Source organism: Triturus cristatus, chromosome 4_1, assembly GCF_964204655.1.
Source record: "Triturus cristatus chromosome 4_1, aTriCri1.1, whole genome shotgun sequence".
Lineage (NCBI taxonomy): Eukaryota > Metazoa > Chordata > Amphibia > Caudata > Salamandridae > Triturus > Triturus cristatus.
Genome location: NC_140585.1, coordinates 611586071 through 611606466, shown reverse-complemented (window position 1 = coordinate 611606466; position 20396 = coordinate 611586071). Strand labels below are relative to the sequence as shown.

General features: G+C 49.2%; 1 protein-coding gene across 3 annotated transcripts in view; it reads right to left on the bottom strand.

The window, feature by feature from the left end:
- PPFIA2 (PPFI scaffold protein A2) overlaps positions 1-20396 on the bottom strand; it is a 1995062-nt gene that overhangs the window by 312712 nt on the left and 1661954 nt on the right. The gene's annotated exons all lie outside the window — the stretch shown is intronic.

Below are 20396 nucleotides of genomic sequence, written 5' to 3'. Positions count from 1 at the left end.
TCTAGGTGCAACCGGTTCTCTTGTCCTTACATTTCAACAGAGCGGGGCTTCCTTCACTGAGCAGTCAGCCGGGTGAGGTGAGGCTTTCGTCCCACATAAAGCTGGGTGAGTTGAACTTAAATTTTTTAAAAATTTATAAAAATTTCAATTGGCAGCAATGCTTTGAATTTTGATAACAATGGCAGTGCATAAAGGGCACTGTACGATGGGAGTCATTGATGCTGTGAACATATGTGTGAGAGACCTTTCTTATGGTTTGATTTCTTCTCAATCTTTTTAGGAAAGAAGACTAAGCTTGTTTTCAATTAATTCTAGGTCCTGAAGAAAGCCGGGTGAGTCAACCATTACGGCTGAAACATGTCGACCGCATGAGACCAAGTCAGGAAATAGTCGTCCTTGTTTAAGACTATTTTGGTTTTAGATATGACACCTGGGCAATCTTGAATAAACATATTTTTTGCCCACGTAGTCATTTTTAATGCACTTTTCACGGTAGAGCACTGCACATATTTTTTGAGTCCTTAAGAGTTGTTATATACACTGAGCCAGGAGACTGTTCTAGCTTGGGATTATTTGGTCGGGCAGCCAAGAGGGCCGGCTGGCTCGCTGCTATGGGCCCAGACCTCGATCCCTTAGAGTCTCAAATGACAAAGCTCCGCCAATAAGGGTGGGCTGATGGACTCTTTATCTCTGGCCTGGTGATATACCAACCATTTGTAGAGACTCTCGCTTTGTTCACGGCATCTAGTGACTTTTCTGTCTGTATGTTTGGACTTAAGACCTTCTGTTAGTTTTTCTGTATTTGTTGGGGATTGAAGGTGTTATGGTCCTTAAAACTTCCCCTTTGGACCCTCATATACATTGTGTGTTTAGCACAAATACTTTCCACATTGCCTCTCTGAAAAAGCCTAACTGCTCTGTGCCAAGTTACCAGAGGGTGAGCACCGGTTATCTTGTAGTTAGTATCTAGCTTACCCTCAAATGGGACTGTGGCTTGTGCTTGGACAGAGTGCATACCTTTGCCAACCAGAAACACCTATATGCCTGGTGACGCAGTGAGTGAACTTATTCTTAAGTTGCTAACAATCTACGATTTGGGCAGGATGCAGGGGAGAAACATCTTTAAGAATAATAACAAAGAGGGTAGCCTCTGGTGGAAGATGAATGGGATCAGCTGACTGTATATTTGTTGGAGAGACACAGAGAGCTTTAGAATCTTGTTTAGCGTGGGAAGCAAGGACACATGGAGAGGAGACTACATGCACAGATTTGCGTTTGAGACATGACGTAGAATGATAATTGATTTGGGAACAAAATGTTCTCAGTGAGCAACTATCCCAAAATATGTGTTAGTTGTGATGGATTAGCAACTGCAGAATCTCAAATTCCTTTAGATTGGCCATTACAGACCCAAACATGTTCTTAACAGATTCTTCAAAGGTGCTCTAAGGGCTATATCAAACCTATTGTTATTGTCCGTTGCACATGCAGCGTGTTCTTTTTCTAATTTACATAGTATGAGCTTAAAAAGCCATTCGTTGGTGGCATGGACATATCTATATCAATTGTCAAATATTTATTAAACACATAGGAGATGGTGGAGGGACCCAGCAATTTCATCCACAGTTTGTATGCCAATGCCAGAACTGGGCCACAAGCCCCTTAAAGGGTACGCTCCCATTCTCTGTTAAACTGTCATAATCCCATTGCTTGTGACCCCCATAGGTCTAGACAAAACAGTTGCAATTGAGGTTGACATAGGGAGTTCCATACCAGAGCAAGAGGTGGCCACTGATTTCTTTTACCCATTGTTCTCATTGGCAAACAAAATTAAATAAACAAACACAACCCAGACATGCCCCGTTCCGTCTGTGCAGCAGGCAGTTCTAATGTGCTTTATAACACTGAATCAGGTGTGTATGTGCCCTGCCCCCTCTTCTTCCCCCAAAGAAGGATGGTCCTTGCAGTTCTTGGTCACAAGAAGTGTGAGTTCATGCAGTGGGCAACTCTAATGTGCTTTACAGTGCTAAATAGCATGTCTAAGTGTCCCACCTATTCCTTCTCCCCCAATGCAGGCTGGTCCTTGTACCCCCTGGCCGCAAACAATGCACATTAAATTTCAGGCAGCTGTAAAAATATCCTCTCTGGGCCAATACATATTCTGGCATTGCTGTCTACAAACAGAAGTCCAGCACTAACCACAAATGATTATATGCAACTTATTCAGCCCAATCCCCTTACAAACAAAGACCAAAGGAGAATCAGCTCAGTAGTACTTTACATGTTTTCATTTAAGTATTTGTCGTGGAGTTCCTGCTTGTCTACATCAGTTTTTTATCATGGTGTAGTGTGGTATCTGTGGATAGACATGTGGTTATCACTCATGGGGACAGTAAGTGCAATGCAATGCCACTGTACTTCCACTGTGTTGATCCTCTTGAAACTTGGTGGGACACTAGTATCTCACCAAGCCAGAACCCCATCGATTCACTGGGAGGGGTATGACTTTTGACACAAACACCCCCCACCCACACCCATCCAAAAACACCCCAAAATCAGCCAAAACTAGCCAAATTCGAACCAAACCACAGTGAAACCTTGCCAACTCCAATATGCACGAACCTGAAATGAGCCCTGAGCGCTAGAGTCCGGAAACCCTAGCAATTTTGAACCCTAAGCCCTAGAAAATTATCCAGAACCCCAAAACAGGCCCTGAACCCTAAAAAACTGCGTTAAAGCCTAAAACTTAACCCTAAACCCTAGACACTGGCCCTGAGCCCTCTACAGTTTAACATCCTCAGGTTGCATGCCGCCTCAAAATGCCTACCCTACATTCCAAAGCCATGCAAGAAAGAAAAATTCACCTTTACCTAAACCTAGTGACTGTTTCTCTCTTCTTCCTTTCTACTGAATGACCCTAGCCATAACCTCTATCCTCTGCATGCATCCTCTCTCTGAGCGTAGTGTAACCTAAGCTGAGTACCTCTTTACCTATTCTTTATCATTGTATTTCTGCAGTTTTCCCACACCTCACTTCACAGATATCAACAATTTATTTGAAACTATATCTCTGCCACCTAACAATATCTAGTTTCCTCTCACTATCCAATTGATTCTACCAACCATTGCATGAACTCTCATACCCCCACCACACTAAGTATCCCATTTAACCCCCATTCATTAAATCTAAAACAAAAACATGAAGTAAATGTGTGAACTGCTTTATTTGACAGGACACGACTAATCCCAACAAACATTAATAACTAATACTAATCAACAACCAACAGTAACCACTGAATTAACCACTAATTGAGGCTTGCTACCCACAGTAAAACCCTTCAATGCTTCATCAGGGGTACCAAGCAAAATATAAAAGTAATTGCAATACAATATCAACGATATTTGCCATCTCAAGGTGTCTGTGCTCTGTATGGTTAATTCGAGAGAGAGTAACTAAAAAGATAACTATGTGAATTCCACTGGTCCTTTATGATCCATTGCCTTCAATGGAAACACATCCTTTTTTTTTTGTTTAAAATAATCATCCGAAATAGAAAACTACTACTGCTTTGGCTGGTATGTGTAATAGTTACATGTACCTTTTTGGCTCGATAAGGTTACCAGAATCTTTTAATCTTCAGCACTCAACTTTAAAAGTAACATGAGTTTTGATTCTGGTGTGTGGAATATATACTATATTTGTACCTCTCAGACTTTTGTTGTGGATATTGCAGAATAATTTATGAATACTTTCTGAAATTAAAGGTGGAATAATGGATGTATTTTAATGTAACGAATATTTATCAGCTGTTTTCAGAAACTGTGATTGTAATATAAAGATTGTATATTGCATTGTTGTGTAATATTTTTCTTGTATGCAGGTTTTATAGACATAAAAAATATCAAATAAATATATTTAACAAACACCATAAGGTCCACTTACACAGAAAAGGCTTGGACCCTCTCACTCCAACTTTATTAGTCTTCCTCACTCAGACATCTCTAAGTCCGTCAAGGACATCACAAGGACCCACTGCATGTCTTTTGTAATCCTAAAAACACACACTGCTACACCGTATAAACATCTCAGTTCTCTTCCCAACTGACCATTTCAGATACCCACTGTTAGACTGCATGTGTGCTGTCTGTGTGATAATATGCATTGTAGGTGTTCACTAGATCTGGTATATTTTGTGAAGATGGGGACCATCCATATATGAAAGGAAACCATTCTAAAAGGAGAGTTGTGATTGCAACACAAAGCTTCTGGTGGTCAGCTGCACTTACAGAAATGCATCGCTACCACCATCACCCGCATTGTTTTGATTATGATGTAGACATTGTCTCATGATGAAAAGGGATCTGTAAAATCGATTTAAGATTCCTTTTCAGTCACTCAGTGAAATGGTGCTCACTAAAAATAACTAAAATTCTACATACCATACTTACAATCATAATCTCACATGATGGAGGTGGTGCAATTAAAATGTATGAAAAGTTGGATCAGCTGGTGCTAAACATACAAAAAAGACTTGCATGTTGACACTCTTTTTAAAAGAACGTTCAGATCTGGCTCACATTGATTTTACATCATGTGCCCTGTGATAAGGATTACAGAATGTGTTGCTAATGATCATGGGGTGACCCAGTCAGCATGATGTGCTTTGAAATGCCGCAGCTAAGGCTTTAGCATGACAGTGAGGTAAATCCCCACAAAAGAAGACTTTCTCTGCAAAGAGCTAATATTAAGTCACTTAGCAGGCAATCAAAATGATGGTAATAATAATAATAATTCTAATTTGGAAGGCATCATGCTGGTGGTAGGTAGCAGTGTGGATCTTGTACCACTTTTTAAAAATAAAAATTGTGTTTAAATTGGTTTCCCTAGTCAATGGCTCCAAAACCAACTACAGGAGAGTTTACTGGACAACAAGATCAATTGCACAGGTTTGAGGGGAAAGCAAGGAGTAAATGGGAACTTGTTTGCAACTTGACAGCTGACCTGTTGGGCCCAGCCTCTGCCCCTTCCCTTGGCCGAACAACGTCTCCCCCATGGGAAACCAAAAGCAGAGGCCTGTCCCAGAGACACATTTCCCAACTCATCACAGCAAAAAAGAAGTTGAACCATGCACTTTGGTTGCTTCGAAGCAGCTCAAACCCGACTCTATGGAGGGGGGTCCTGCCTAAGCTGAGATCTTTATGCCAAAAAGCCACATGAGAGTCAGCTAAACAGACAGGTACAGGCACAAAATTATCATAGCCACTTGAAGAAAAGATGTCAGAGAGTTATGCAGACAGGTCAATCAAGCCCCAGGCCCTCAGCCACCTCCTTCTTCCTCTAACATCTTGGAAGCCATCTAGACGCTATATCTACAGGAAAAGTTTGAGGTCCCAAGACAACCCAGGAGAACCATGAAAAAAAGCTACTAATCCTGGTGGCTGAACACTCTTCTGATCCAATAATACCGAACGACGTGGAAAAAATTATTTGTTTCTGGGCGCTGCAACGATGCACTGGTCTCGAATGGTCTACCGCAAGTTATTTTTAAAGAGACTCCCCAGTACGGGAGTAAACATCTGTGCTCCCTGTATAACCATGTCCTCTTCAAATAGGTTATCCCTGACACTTGGCACGGTTCAATCATAGCCACGATCTACATATCTGGGAAGAAAATATTACTTTCGAATTACCGGTCGATTGCTCTTTTAGATTGGGAGGCAAAATATTTAGCTGAGCTTCGTTTGGCAGAACTAATAGCCTCGGAGAGGAAAGACTCACTCATTCTGGTGAATCAAACTGGGTTCATCAAAAAGACACAAACAACTGCCAATATTTTAATGCTCACCCTGCTAAATGACCAAGCCAGATGCTGTTCCGCAAATCTACATTTGTGTTTTGTGGGCTTCTGTTATGCCTTCAACGTGGTCGAGCGCAATATCTTGTGGTCCAAACTATTTTTTTTGATAAACAAATTTTTATTGATTTACAAAAGGAATACACCATCCATTCAGTACTACCCCATGAAAATCCGGGATTACATATAGGACTTTGCGCAACCCACCTTACAGACATTATTAAAACGCAATTACTTGAAAATAGACAATCCCCTTTATGACTAACCCACCCCCCCCAGCCACTTCCCCCAGACTCTGCGATATTTCTTGGGACTCCCACGAGCTTCATACATAACTTTCTCTTCTGTGGCACACCAGTTCACCCCAGTCCACCATCGCCCGACACTCAGGGGTTCAGGGCGTTTCCAGGAGACCGTGATGTCTCTTTTGGCAACCGCCATAGCTGCTTCTCATTCCGAGACCCATCCAGCCAATCAGTGATGCCCAGGAGCGTGTGTTTTGGGTCGTGGGGGACCTCCCAGGATTTCGGTGAGTTTTCTTCAATTTCCCTCCAGAAATGCGCCAGGCGGGGGCAAGCCCACACCATATGCAGGAAGTTGGCCAGGTCGTGACCACACCTAGTACAGGCTGGGTCGAACTAAACCCTGCCCGATGGAGGCGCACCGGGGTTAGATATTCATTGTGCAAATAATAGAGCTGCACCAGGCACAGCCTAGCGGATGCGGTGACTGTTCTAGGAGCCATAAGGGCGTCACGCCAGTCTTCCTCCGCCAACCCAGTCCTCCCAACGAGCCCGCAGTCGGTCTAAGGAAATAGGTGTATTGTTGATCAGTGTACAATAAAAACGGGAGATGCCTCCCCTCCCCAGGTCCCCAAACATTATCTGATCTTCGGGTGGGCTGTGGTCAGGAAGCCGTGTGCCTGTCGTAAGGTGTATATGAAGGGCGTGTCGCAATTGCAAATACCTGTAAAATGGTGATTGGTGCAGCGAGTATCTATTCTGAAGGTCTCCAAAGGAGCGCATGTGATCCCCCACCCACACATCACCCAATTGTGAAATACCTATCAGGTCCCATGCCTTGAGGCCTTGCAGCTCATTAACTTCTTTGAGCCAGGTCCAATGCCACAGTGGTGTATATGGGGTCAGTGTGTGTGTCCATTTAGTGTGCCGCAGTGCCAATAACACGGAGCGCGTCACCTCTTGTAGGGAAGAAGGAATAGGTGCCCCGTTCAACATGGAGTAAATCCTGGCAAGGCCCAACTCTCCCAGTTCGAGTCTGTATGCCGGGTCAGACCAACCCCCGTTGAACCAGTCGTGTATGGGGAGAAGGCGCGTGGCGAGATAATATAAATATAGATGAGTCATTTCTAGACCCCCATCAAATGAAGGGATCCAGCAGGTATTTAGCGCCAGACGAGACCTACCTTTCCCCCACAAAAACTTGGTGACCATACCGTCCAGTTCACGGAACCAAGTTGTAGAAAAACACATGGGGGTGTTCTGAAGAACATAAAGGAAGCGGGGAAGCACCATCATTTTAAAAAGAGCCACCCTCCCCATGGGGTTCAGGGGCAGCGACTGCCACTTCTGGAGGTCTGCCTTGGCACGTTTCACCAGGGGAGTAACATTGAGGGCCCAGCTCTGTACAGGGAGCAAGGTCATCCATATCCCCAGATATTTAAAGGATTGGCGGTGCAGAGGTATATCAGATTGCCAGTCGAAGCATTCCTGGGATCAGTGGAGGGGAACCAAAACTGATTTGTCGGGGTTCAATCGGAGGCCCGAGGCCTGCTCGGAGGAATGCAGAATGCGAAGACATTGGGGACCTGACCGAGCGGGGTCTGCCAAATAGATGACGACGTCATCCGCATAGACGGCAATTTTATCTGGTTCATTATGGGGCCATTCCCATCCCCTCACGTGTTCACATGACTGCACCAGGGACGCCAAGGGCTCCATCACCAAAGCGAAGAACGGGGGGATAGAGGACAGCCGTGCCTCGTTCCCCCGCTAACAGAAAAGGGCTCAGATAGGACCCCATTCACTAGGATGCAGGCTCGCGGGAGGGCATATAGAACCTTGATGATGGCCCAAAACCGAGGTCCAAGCCCCATCCCTTCCAAAACATCCCCAAGAAACCCCCAGTCCACTGAGTCAAAGGCCTTCTCAAAATCTACAAGGAGAATCACCAGATATGGCGTGAGGAGAGACGGTGGGCCAAAGCAGACTGCAGTCGACGGAGACAGTGCCGGGTGCTGCGTGAGAGCATGAACCCGCACTGGTCGGGATGAACCAGCGTGGACAAGTGGGGTTTGAGTCGCTGGGCGAGGATTGTGGCTAACAGTTTGACCTCGGTGTTGATGAGTGAGATAGGGAGGTAGTCGGCACAGCATGACGAGGGCAGGTGGGATTTAGGCAGAACCACAATGGTGGCAATGTCCATCTCCAGAGGGAAGGAGCCTTTTTCCACAGCTTCCCGATACAGACCTGCAAGATGGGGGACAAGAGTGTCCCAATAGTGTACATAGTATTCTTGGGGGAGACCATCTGCACCCGGCGTCTTGCTGGAGGAAATAGGCCAATCGCCTACCCGATCTCCTCACGGGTGATGGGGCGATCCTGATCAGCTTGAGTTACAGAATCTACACACGGAAGGTTGCCACCTCCGACCTCCGACCTCCAGCTGGTCCGCGAGAGAAAGGGTTGGAGGTCTAGCCTTGTACAATTGACGAGAATAGGTGGCAAAGGCACGGGCCATGTCCACTGGGGATCGGCTCTTCGAGCCATCCTGCGCCATGATCTCAGGAATAATACGATTCGCCCTAGGATATGTGGCTAGACGGTGAAGGAGTGATCCATTCTTGTCACCCCAACCATATACCCTGGCCACGGATGAATGCCAAAGGAGTTTGGCCGCATCCAGCAACAACTGCTTGATCTCTGATCGGAGCCAGGTAAGAAGTCTCATTTCGGAAGCATCCGGGGAACGGGCAGAGGTGCGCTCAAGGTGCAGAGCCTGCGCCTCCTGTGTAGTGATTTGTTCCAATTGGGCCTGTCGTTGAATCTTGAGCTGGCCCTTGGCGACCCCTCTAATTCTGGCCTTGCCCGCCTCCCATAGGGTACCCGGGGAGGAAACAGACCCTTCATTAGAAAGAAAGTAATGTTTAAGTTCCCCCCCATCACCCTCCGGAACTCCTTCTCCTGGAGGAACCAGGCGTTTAGCCTCTGTGTTTGCCGGACGAAAGCGGGGAGGGGGACCCGTGCGGAGCATCACCGGAGAGTGTTCAGAAATACCTCGGGGAAGGAGTGAGGCATCTTGAATCAGTAGGCAGTCAGTCGATGGAACGAAGATGGCATCTATGCATGTGTATGGTGTGCCACCGAGGTGTATGTAAATTGTTTAGAGTGTGGGTGCCATACATGCCAGGCATCACATAAACCCAAGGATTCAGCCCAAGCCGTCAGCTGTTTCGCCTGTGCAATCCTACTGTGGGAAGGAGGACCGGTCGTATCAAGGTCTGGTGAGGAGACCGCATTGGGGTCGCCCCCAAGGAATGTGGGACCCAGGGGTAAGGATGCCAAGAGGTAAGCAGATTTGGCGAGGGTTGCCGTCAGCATTGAAGGAGGAGAATAAAGTGACACAAGGTTGAGAGGATTACCATTTAGTGTGCCACTAAGGGCCACAAAGGTGCCCTGGGCATCGAGGGTTGTCTGGACAGTCCCGAAGGGAAGGGAGCTTTTCACCAGAATCGCCACCCTTCGGGAGCCTCGAGTAAACCCCGAATGCCAAGTCCTGTCATATCCATAGTGTGCTAGAACAGGACAGTGATTATCCAACCGGTGTGTTTCTTGCAACAGCAAAATGTCCACCCCTAAGCTAAAGAACGGTGATGGATTAAACCCAGATCTGTTGACTGGGTGTGAGTGTTTGATTGGTTCTGATGCTCCGTCCATCACCAACCCCTTTTGTACCGCTTTGTTCACCATAAGTTGGCAGGGTATCCTCAGACGTGAGTCCCTTGCTCACTTTGCCACTGGATTCAAGCAAGCCTGGCTGAAGACGGCTGAAATGCCAGAAACCGGTCCTAGGAAGCTTGTTTCCGGTCCAGGGAAGGCATGGCCTGGCAGTTCGGGCTGGACTGTTCCCATGAGGCACAGGGTCAGACTGATTTGCATATGGCCATGTCTGAACTGGGGTGGCAGAGTGGGCTAAAGAACGGTTATGGATTAAACCCAGATCTGTTGACTGGGTGTGAGTGTTTGATTGGTTCTGATGCTCCGTCCATCACCACCCCCTTTTGTACCGCTTTGTTCGCCATAAGTTGGCAGGGATGCTCAGACGTGAGTCCCTTGCTCACTTTGCCACTGGATTCAAGCAAGCCTGGCTGAAGACGGCTGAAATGCCAGAAACCGGTCCTAGGAAGCATGTTTCCGGTCCAGGGAAGGCATGGCTTGGCAGTTCGGGCTGGACTGTTCCCATGAGGCACAGGGTCAGACTGATTTGCATATGGCCATGTCTGAACTGGGGTGGCAGAGTGGGCTAAAGAACGGTGATGGATTAAACCCAGATCTGTTGACTGGGTGTGAGTGTTTGATTGGTTCTGATGCTCCGTCCATCACCACCCCCTTTTGTACCGCTTTGTTCGCCATAAGTTGGCAGGGTATGCTCAGACGTGAGTCCCTTGCTCACTTTGCCACTGGATTCAAGCAAGCCTGGCTGAAGACGGCTGAAATGCCAGAAACCGGTCCTAGGAAGCTTGTTTCCGGTCCAGGGAAGGCATGGCTTGGCAGTTCGGGCTGGATTGTTCCCATGAGGCACAGGGTCAGACTGATTTGCATATGGCCATGTCTGAACTGGGGTGGCAGAGTGGGCTAAAGAACGGTGATGGATTAAACCCAGATCTGTTGACTGGGTTTGAGTGTTTGATTGGTTCTGATGCTCCGTCCATCACCACCCCCTTTTGTACCGCTTTGTTCGCCATAAGTTGGCAGGGTATGCTCAGACGTGAGTCCCTTGCTCACTTTGCCACTGGATTCAAGCAAGCCTGGCTGAAGACGGCTGAAATGCCAGAAACCGGTCCTAGGAAGCTTGTTTCCGGTCCAGGGAAGGCATGGCTTGGCAGTTCGGGCTGGACTGTTCCCATGAGGCACAGGGTCAGACTGATTTGCATATGGCCATGTCTGAACTGGGGTGGCAGAGTGGGCTAAAGAACGGTGATGGATTAAACCCAGATCTGTTGACTGGGTGTGAGTGTTTGATTGGTTCTGATGCTCCGTCCATCACCACCCCCTTTTGTACCCCTAAGCTCTGTGCATACCGCAAAACAGCCATGTGTTTGAAACGATCTAAAAGACCATTGACATTCCAGGACATGATGCATAGGGAAGTGCTTAACGAAGGTATGTCAGGCATATAGGCGGACGTAACAGTATGATAGTGGGTCCCCAAGGGGAGACATGAAAACAAACACGGACTTCAAGAGACTGAGCGAGGTGTCCGAAGGGAATTCTACCTGTCCCACTGGGTGCATGTCAGGGTGTTTTGTGAGTGCTGGTTTGATGAAACTAAAGAACAAAGAAAACAAAATTGAAAAAGAAACTCGGGACAACGGTCCTGCCCCCCCCCCCATCCCCATCCCCTCCCCCACCCTACACTTCAGGAATGGAAGCATCTGTCACCCTAACAATAACCAATGAATGAACAGCCAAACTATAACGCTTTGAAATGGGAAAGCGTGGAGGACCCCTCCTCATATCAGGATGTGCCTAGTCGAGTCCATCAGAGAGGAAGAAATGTTTTGAGTTTGTGAGCACGGTCTCCGGCTGTGGAGCCAAGCCTGGCAGGCTGAAACCAGTTCAGGCAGGGTCCTTCATGAGCATCGGGCTACAGGAGAGGTCTGTGTCTGGGAGGTCGGGCAGATGAGGTCGGGGCGGGGCACCTCCGGGGTCCAGGTGCCCAGATAAACCAGAGCGCCTCCCGGCCGAGGCCCCATCAGAGAGCAATATTGATTGGCGAGGGGATTGACCCGGCGGGGAGTCCGACCGGGCCCACCTCTGTCCATGGCGTCTGCGGGAGCGGTGGCACTGGGGCCGGGGAGAGTAGGGTGCAGACCGGACAGGCCTTCCCTCTCCTCCCCCCAGAAGTGAGGGCTGGTCAGCAATGCGTAGGGGGCGCTCCTCCGTCACCCAAGCCCAGGCCTCATTAGGAGTGTCAAAGAACAAGGTCTTGTTAGCGAACACCACTCGCAGGCGTGCCGGGAAAAGGAGCCGAAACTGGATGTTCAGTGCCCTCAGCTTTTGTTTAACTTCACCAAAGGAGCGTCGTTGACCCTGAACCTCGTGGGTATAATCCGGGGAGATCATGATTACATGGTTTTCGTAGTGGAGCCGCTGCTGTTTGCGAGCTTCAGACAGGATGGCATCACGATCCTTGAAATTAAGGACCCGCATTCTGACAGGTCGGGGGGGGCCGTGCCTGTTGGTGGCCTTGGGGCGAGAGATCGGTGGGCCCGCTCAATTGCGAACCATGGAGAGAGGGATCCCTCAGGGACCCACGACCTTATCCACTTCTCCAGGAAGTCCACCATGCGGCCCCGCTCCTACCCCTCCGGAAAGCCCACCAGGCAGAGATTGTTGCGCCGGGACCTGTTTTCCGCGTCCTCCGCCCTGCGGTGTAGTTCCTGCGTGTGCGATTGGAGAGTAGCCACCTGCCCCTTGAGTAGCTGAACATCATCCTCGACGGTGGAGATCCGGGTTTCAGTTTCCTTGATCTGAGCCACGGCGTTTCAGAGGTCCTGCCGGATGAGAGTCATGTCCACACAGACCTCCGCAATCTTCCCTTCAACCGAGGTCTGTGAGGCTTGGATGGCCTGTAAGATAGTTGACAAATCCGAGGATAGTGGGGGCTCCTGTTCTGCGGCTCCCCCGGTCGCCCCCACCTCCGAGGTGGTTAAGCGATCCATATTTGTTTGGGTGGCAGGGGTCTTTGCTGATCTATCCGTTCTGCCCATGGCGGCACCCCAGGGAGCAGCAGGCAAACCCCGCAGCAGGGGACCAACAGACCTCCTCAGGCAGGCTGGATTCAAGCAGGAGTAGCCAGTGCGCAGACGAGGCCCAGACTGGATCGCCACTGCCCGATGCATGCGGCCGAATCCGCCACCCTGGATGGGGCGGCCCTTCAGGAGTGAGGGGGGAAGGAGGAAGGATAAAGAGTCCAGATCCAGGGCCACCCTCGGGCCCCCGCCCGCCAGGGCCACCCTGCCCCACCCAGGGCAATAACAGATGAATTAGCAGGCAGTCTCACCCTGCCTAGGCCAGCAGTTCAATAGGCGATGGTGTGGGCGGGGGGGAGCGATCCAACTCCAGCCCAATGGGAGAAACTCCGCACCACAAGAGGCACTGGACAGGCAGGCCCCCAACAGAGGTCCCCACACACAGCTGGGCACCGCTCGAAGCGTGCGGCTGAAAGCCCTAATTGAGGATTCCCCAGTTGCTGGTGTAGACAGGGAGGGAGCCAGGGTGGATGACAGACCAAAACAGGCCCCTTTCCTACCCCCGCTCCAACACCGTCCCCAGAGATGGCGACCCGGGCCACAAAGCAGGTGGAGGGCTCACTCAGCTACCCCCGCCGCTTGATTGATGCGGCTGAGGATCTTCACCAGGCCACCCCATACAGAGGAGCCCCACGCGGCCCAAAATGTCTCCCCAGATAACAGCAGCGTCCGGGGGGCCAATTCAGGCGTCACTCAGCCCAGAGAGGGTCTCAGGCCAGACACAAGGCCACACGGGGCCAGCTCCCACCTCCGTTGTCCCTCTTTGCGGGCCACACGGGGGGGACCCCAAGCAACTGTCCCGGACCCCCACCGCGACTCACCCGCTCTGGAGCGCCCCGCACTCGACCTCAGGAAGATCAGCGGCTCCTCCAGAGGATGCGAGGCTGCAGCCGCGGTCTTCCACCTCCTTCTTCGCTGCCTGATGTGGCAGCCGATTTCGTGGTCGTGCCATCGGGGTCCCGGGCACGATCAGAGCCACACTGCCGAGGCGCCCAGCACCGGGCCCGCCTCCGCCAATGCAGACAAGGAAAGACCAGAAGGCAGGGAGGGGAGCCAACCGGGTCCGGCAGACATTCTCCGGCAGGATTCGCGACCAAGGCTCCTCCACTCACCCAAGGTCCAGATGCGGAGCTGGGCATGACACTCTAGGGTGGCCGGTGCCGCAGTCAGCAGAGGGGAGCCGCCATTTTGGGAGCGAGGCGCAGTGAGCCGGCTCACCGCAGCAGGATGACGCTGTGGAGGTTTCGCACTTCCGGGCACAGCTAGAGCTACCGCGCCAGGTATACAGCCGGTTTCAAGGCTGGATGGCTCGAAATAAAGGAGGATTATGGGCAGAGGGGTCCGGGAGCACACTCAGAGTGCATCCACCATCTTGGCTCGACAAGCCACGCCCCCGTGGCCCAAACTATTAACCTTAGGAATCTCTCCATCACTCCTCAGTGCCATCTAACTACTCTACACTAACACTTGGGCATGGGTAAAGCTAGGCTCAGTCGCCTCGGCCTCAAGGAAAATTTTCACTTGCAGTGAACTCAAACAAGGATGCGTCCTAGCACAGTTTTTGTTTAATATGTATCTGGTGGAGCTGACCTCTATACTTACAAAACGTCAACTCACATCCCCCTTAAATATCTGGATTTTGAGCGTCTCACATGTTGTATGCCGATGATGTCGTTTTGATCAGTCACTAGAAGGTTGGCCTGCAACAACTAATTAATGCAACAGCTACATATGCAGCAAAACATGGGTTTCAAGTCAACCTCAATAAAACCATATCAATGTTGGTCAGCATAAGAACTCTGCCATCAACAATCCAGCTGGACAGATTGGCCCTACAATCCATGACAGAATACAAGTATTTAGGAGTAATCGTGGATTCAAGAGGCGTATTCAACAATCAATGCAGCTCCATGCAAAAGAAAAACAACTCCCTAACATCCGCTTTTTGCCCTTTAAGGAACTCACTAAAAGGTCTCTTTCCAAACGCTCCTACAAGTCATGGCTGCCAAACATGTTCCCTCTATAACATAGAGTAGTCAGGCACTTAGAGGGGGAGCTGCCAAAATAATCGACAGCAATATATTTGGCACTTATCAGCAGGTGTTTAATCTTCCACGCCACACCGCACCAGCTCAAGTACACTTGGAGCTTGGCCTTTGGAGACAGAAGGCAAATTTAAAAACCTGTTATAAGTTGCCAAATGAGCTGGGAATCACACCTAGCAGTATTGTGTAGAAAGCTATCTCTGACCCGTGCTCTCCTTCCCACTAGAGTCAAGCGATCCTCGGCTGAAGAGGGGTGAAACCCCAAAACCGGTCCTAAGATGCTTGTTTCCAGTCCAGGGAAGACCTGGCCTGGCAGTTCGGGCTGGACTGTTCCCATTGAGCACAGGGTCAAGACTGATTTGCATATGGCTGGGGTCAAACTGGAATGGCATGCTGAGCAAAAAAACGATGGATTTAGGCCCAGATCTCTGCACTGGGGTGAATGTATGACCTTGTTCTGCATTCTGTCCATCAATTGTTGTTTTTGCATTTGTCACCCCAAGTGGGACGGGTATGCCCAGACCTGGGTCCCGTGCTCTCCATGCCACTGGAGTCAAGATATCCTGGCTGAAGAGGGGTGAAACCCCGAAACCGGTTCTAGGATGCTTGTTTCCAGTCCAGGGAGGACGTGGCCTGGCAGTTCGGGCTGGACTATTCCCATTGGGCACAGGGTCAAGACTGATTTGCATATGGCTGGGTTCAAACTGGAATGGCATGGTTAGCAAAAAAATTATCGATTTAGGCCCAGATCTCTACACTGGAGTGAATGTATGACATTGTTCTGCATTCTGTCCATCAATTGTTGTTTTTGCATTTGTCACCCCAAGTGGGACAGGAATGCCCAGACGTGGGTCCCGTGCTCTCCATGCCACTGGAGTCAAGATATCCTGGATGAAGAGGGGTGAAACCCCAAAACCGGTTCTAGGATGCTTGTTTCCAGTCCAGGGAGGACCTGGCCTGGCAGTTCGGGCTGGACTGTTCCCAATGGTGACAGGGTCAAGACTGATTTGCATATGGCTGGGTTTAAACTGGAATGGCATGGTGAGGAAAAAAAGGTGGATTTAAGCCTAGATCCCTGCACTGGGGTGAATGTATGACATTGTTCTGCATTCTGTCCATCAACTGTTTTTGCATTTGTCACCCCAAGTGGGACGAGTATGCCCAGACGTGGGTCCTGTGATCTGCATGCCACTGCAGTCAAGCTATCCTGGTTGAAGAGGGGTGAAACCCCGAAACCGGCCCTAGGAGGCTTGTTTCCATTCCAGGGAGGACCTGGCCTGGCAGTTCGGGCTGGACTGTTCCCATAGGGCACAGGGTCAAGACTCATTTGCATATGGCTGGGTTTAAACTGAAATGGCCTGGTGAGCAAAAAACCGATGGATTTAGGCCCAGATCTCTGCACTGGGGTGAATGTATGACATTGTTCTGCATTCTGTCAATCAATTGTTGTTTTTTCATTTGTCACCCTAAGTGGGACGGGTATGCCCAGACATGGGTCCCGTGCTCTCCATACCACTGGAGTCAAGCTATCCTGGCTGAAGAGGGGCGAAACCCCGGAACCGGTCCTAGGATGCTTGTTTCAAGTCCAGGGAGGACCTGGCCTAGCAGTTCGGGCTGGACTGTTCCCATTGGGCACAGGGTCAAGACTGATTTGCATATGGCTGGGTTTAAACTGGAATGGCCTGGTGAGCAAAAAAACGATGGATTTAGGCCCAGATCTCTGCACTGGGGTGAATGTATGACATTGTTCTGCATTCTGTCCATCAATTGTTGGTTTTGCATTTGTCACCCCAAATGGGATGGGTATGCCCAGACCCGGGCCCCTTGCTCTCCATACCACTGGAGTCAAGCTATCCTGGCTGAAACCGGTCCTAGGATGCTTGTTTCCAGTCCAGGAAGGACCTGGCCTGGCAGTTCGGGCTGGACTGTTCCCATTGGTCACAGGGTCAAGGCTGATTTGCATATGGCTGGGTTCAAACTGGAATGGTATGGTGAACCTTGACAAACCTGCCTTGCTGTTTGGATTGCCCGTGGATTCCTTGCATCTGCACCAACGCCTCGCGGAACCCGCTGCGCGGGTCCCGCTTTGCAGAGGGGCGCTCTCCTTCGTGGGCTGTTAGCTGCTGCTGGGGTAAGACAGGGGCTGAGGGCTGCGAGCAAGAGGGCTGGGACTACATTTCCCAGGAGTCCCAGTAACCCCGCCCGTTCCACCTGGGCTGCTCTCCCTCCCCGCCCCGCCCCCAACGACCGGGTGATCAAATACCGGCTTGCCCTGCACTTCGTGGGACACCTTGACAAACCTGCCTTGCTGTTTGGATTGCCCGTGGATTCCTTGCATCTGCACCAACGCCTTGCGGAACCCGCTGCGCGGGTCCCGCTTCGCAGAGGGGCGCTCTCCTTCGTGGGCTGTTAGCTGCTGCTGGGGTAAGACAGGGGCTGAGGGCTGCGAGCAAGAGGGCTGGGACTACATTTCCCAGGAGTCCCAGTAACCCCGCCCGTTCCACCTGGGCTGCTCTCCCTCCCCGCCCCGCCCCCAACGACCGGGTGATCACCGTAAGAGCCATATATTAACGTGTGAATACCGCTGCGCGGGAGCTCACGGGAGCTCGCAGGGAGAAGGCCGGGACAAGGGCGGGACCGTCTGTGGCCGTCAGAGGCCGTGTGAGGCCGGGCCGGGCCACCTTCCTAACATTTACCACTCAATATTTATAACATCTCATGGTATCACCTAACAGACGTTTTAAATGTTTATTTTGTAAACATTGCATCTGACCATAACCAGGCTTGTGTCCTCATTGTTAGTATAACCGCTTTGACCTAACTTTGCCCATTATTGTACATAATTTGAGGTCTGAGGTTGGTGTTAATTTGGTTATTTGTATATCTAAAGATGACCCTAAGATCTGGCAAAGAGAGGAAAGTCCAGGTCTCCACCTCTAATGGCACTTTTACGGGTACAATTGACCAGTTTTTTAAACGCTCTACTGCCATACTGGAGAAAGAAATCGCTCTAGTTGAAAAACGTCTTTCACTAGATATAATTACAGGCAAGCGATCCTCTCTTGGGAAAATTAATGAGGCAGTCTCCCCCATTCCGCTTTCCCTTTTAGACACTGATAGCAATGATGTTAATACAGATTTAGTGCTTGTAACTGTTCCTGAGACCCAAACTGTGGAGTTAGCGGGGATGGGTCAAGATAGCTCATATACCACTGCACATGATAATATGCTAAATGGAGGGACTACTATTTTTTTAGACCAGCCTGGAGAGAAATCAGGTCTCTCGGACTCACCTAATCTTAATATCAGTAAGGAGCAAGTGACTTCCCCTCCCTTTTCACAACTTCTACCCTCACAGAACTCTGGGAAACGTAAAAGGTTAGACTCTCCCGACTTAGTTGAACATATTGAGGGGGCGGGAAGTACTATTGATTCACCTATACAGTTGCCTAATACTAATGTGGTGGTTCAACTTGAAGACCATAATACCACAGTTAGTATTGCAGAAGGGATACTTCTGGCTAAGATAGAGTTACTAATGAAATCCCTGCTCTTACCACTATTCGAAAGGACAAGACTATTGAATACAAAAATGGATTCCTTGGATAGGTTGGTTAAAGATAATATAGCATCTACAAACAGAACTCTTGCCAGTTTAGCCCCCAAAGGCTTGCCCCCCACTGCCCTGTCATCATCGAAGTCTACTCTGGTGAATAACAAAGCAGGGGCCTCAAGTTCAAAAGTGGGACCCACTACGTTAAAAGCCCCGCAGCCAACAACTGTATCGGCCCCCAAGAAAACAGTTAGCTCTGAGGGCGCACCTAGACAGAAGGCCGCAAAGCAACCCCAGGCCAAGAAAACTCTTAGCAGTCACGACCAAAACATCCGGCCCTATATCAAACCTATCCCGAGGAAACAATGTGTCAATCTCCCCCCAGAGTCACAGCCTTACACCATCATCTTAACTGGCGTGGCTCCTTTAGTAGATGGTAAAAGAGAAACACACAAGGACCTCTACAATAAAGTAACATTCTGGCTTAATAAAAATCGCCCGCTCCCACCCAACATGAATCCTGAAATTCTTAATGTAAGAAGGGTGGATTGGATAGGTTATGGTAAGAAAGATCTTGAGGGGGACTGTGTGGTGATAAGTTTCAGAGAGCCATGGGTGGCTGAATTTATCAGCAGGGAACCTAGATTCGGAAGAGTTGGGGATGTGCAAACATTATTGTTGAATTATTTCTATCCTGCTTTATATACAAGTAGACCCCAAACCCCATTTCAACATTCTAGAAGAGACAGGCCAAGAGGGAGATTTCACTTTGATACCCCAGTCTACCCTTTGTTTCACCCGCACCTCACAAACCGGTTCGCTCCGCTATCCGGCTTGGAAGGTGTGGATTGACTTGACAATCTACTACCGATTCCCGGGCCGAGTGAAGTTGTACTGAGTTCCCCTAACCCTACTCCATCTCCCAGGGCTGAGATTGTAACAGGGCTGAGTGGTAATTCCCAAGGGGAGGTAGAAAGGGTAAAACTTCCAAATCCCACATATAGACCCCTGGTCCCTGAGGAGACTGTGAATCCATTTAACAACTTGCCGAAAGAAACAAGTAATACCATCACAGTTTTGTCTTGGAATATAGCGGGATTAAAAGGGAAAATGTCTGAGGATGACTGGGGCTCTTATGTGGACTCTTTTGATGTTATCATTTTACAGGAAAGCTGGTCAACTGATGCTATCTTTCGGGTTGGCTATCTTAACTACTATAAACCAGCCTGTAAAGGACCTAAAGGTCGTCCTTCAGGTGGTCTGGTTATTTGGATCAGACAATCCCTAGCCTTTAAAATTATAGACATTCCTACCTTAAGTAGTGATATTCTTGCCTTGAAATTGTCTGGTAAAAATAACGAGGACTTTTTTCTGATTAACATATATGCAAGAGGGCAACCTGGTGGGAAGCCTGCGAGAGCAGCTAGCGATTTAGATTCCCTATTAAACAATATTACTAGCGACAAATGTATAATGGTGGCAGGTGATTTTAATTGTTCTTTTGAACCTATTCCTAGTCTTGACAAAGAAGGATATGGGGAAATCGATCAAATTTGGAATATTCCACCATTATACATCCCTCCAATTAAAAAAGTTACCGAGGCCGCAATGCAGTGGTTAGGCCTCTGCCTTGAATGGGATCTGCGCGCAGCTAACGGTAGAACTAAATCAGATTCGATGGGAAAGGTCACTTTTGACAATTCCCAGCATTCGAGCCGTATTGACTACTTCTTAATAAAGATAGAGTTTTGGAAAATCCTAGAGGATATGGAAGTAGTCCAAAGACCTGAAAGTGACCATAATCCCCTGGCAATTAAATTACTACTGAATGAGGGTCTCAGATTGGATTCTGCATCCACTACCGTTACAGCCGAGGCTGTTCTCACGAA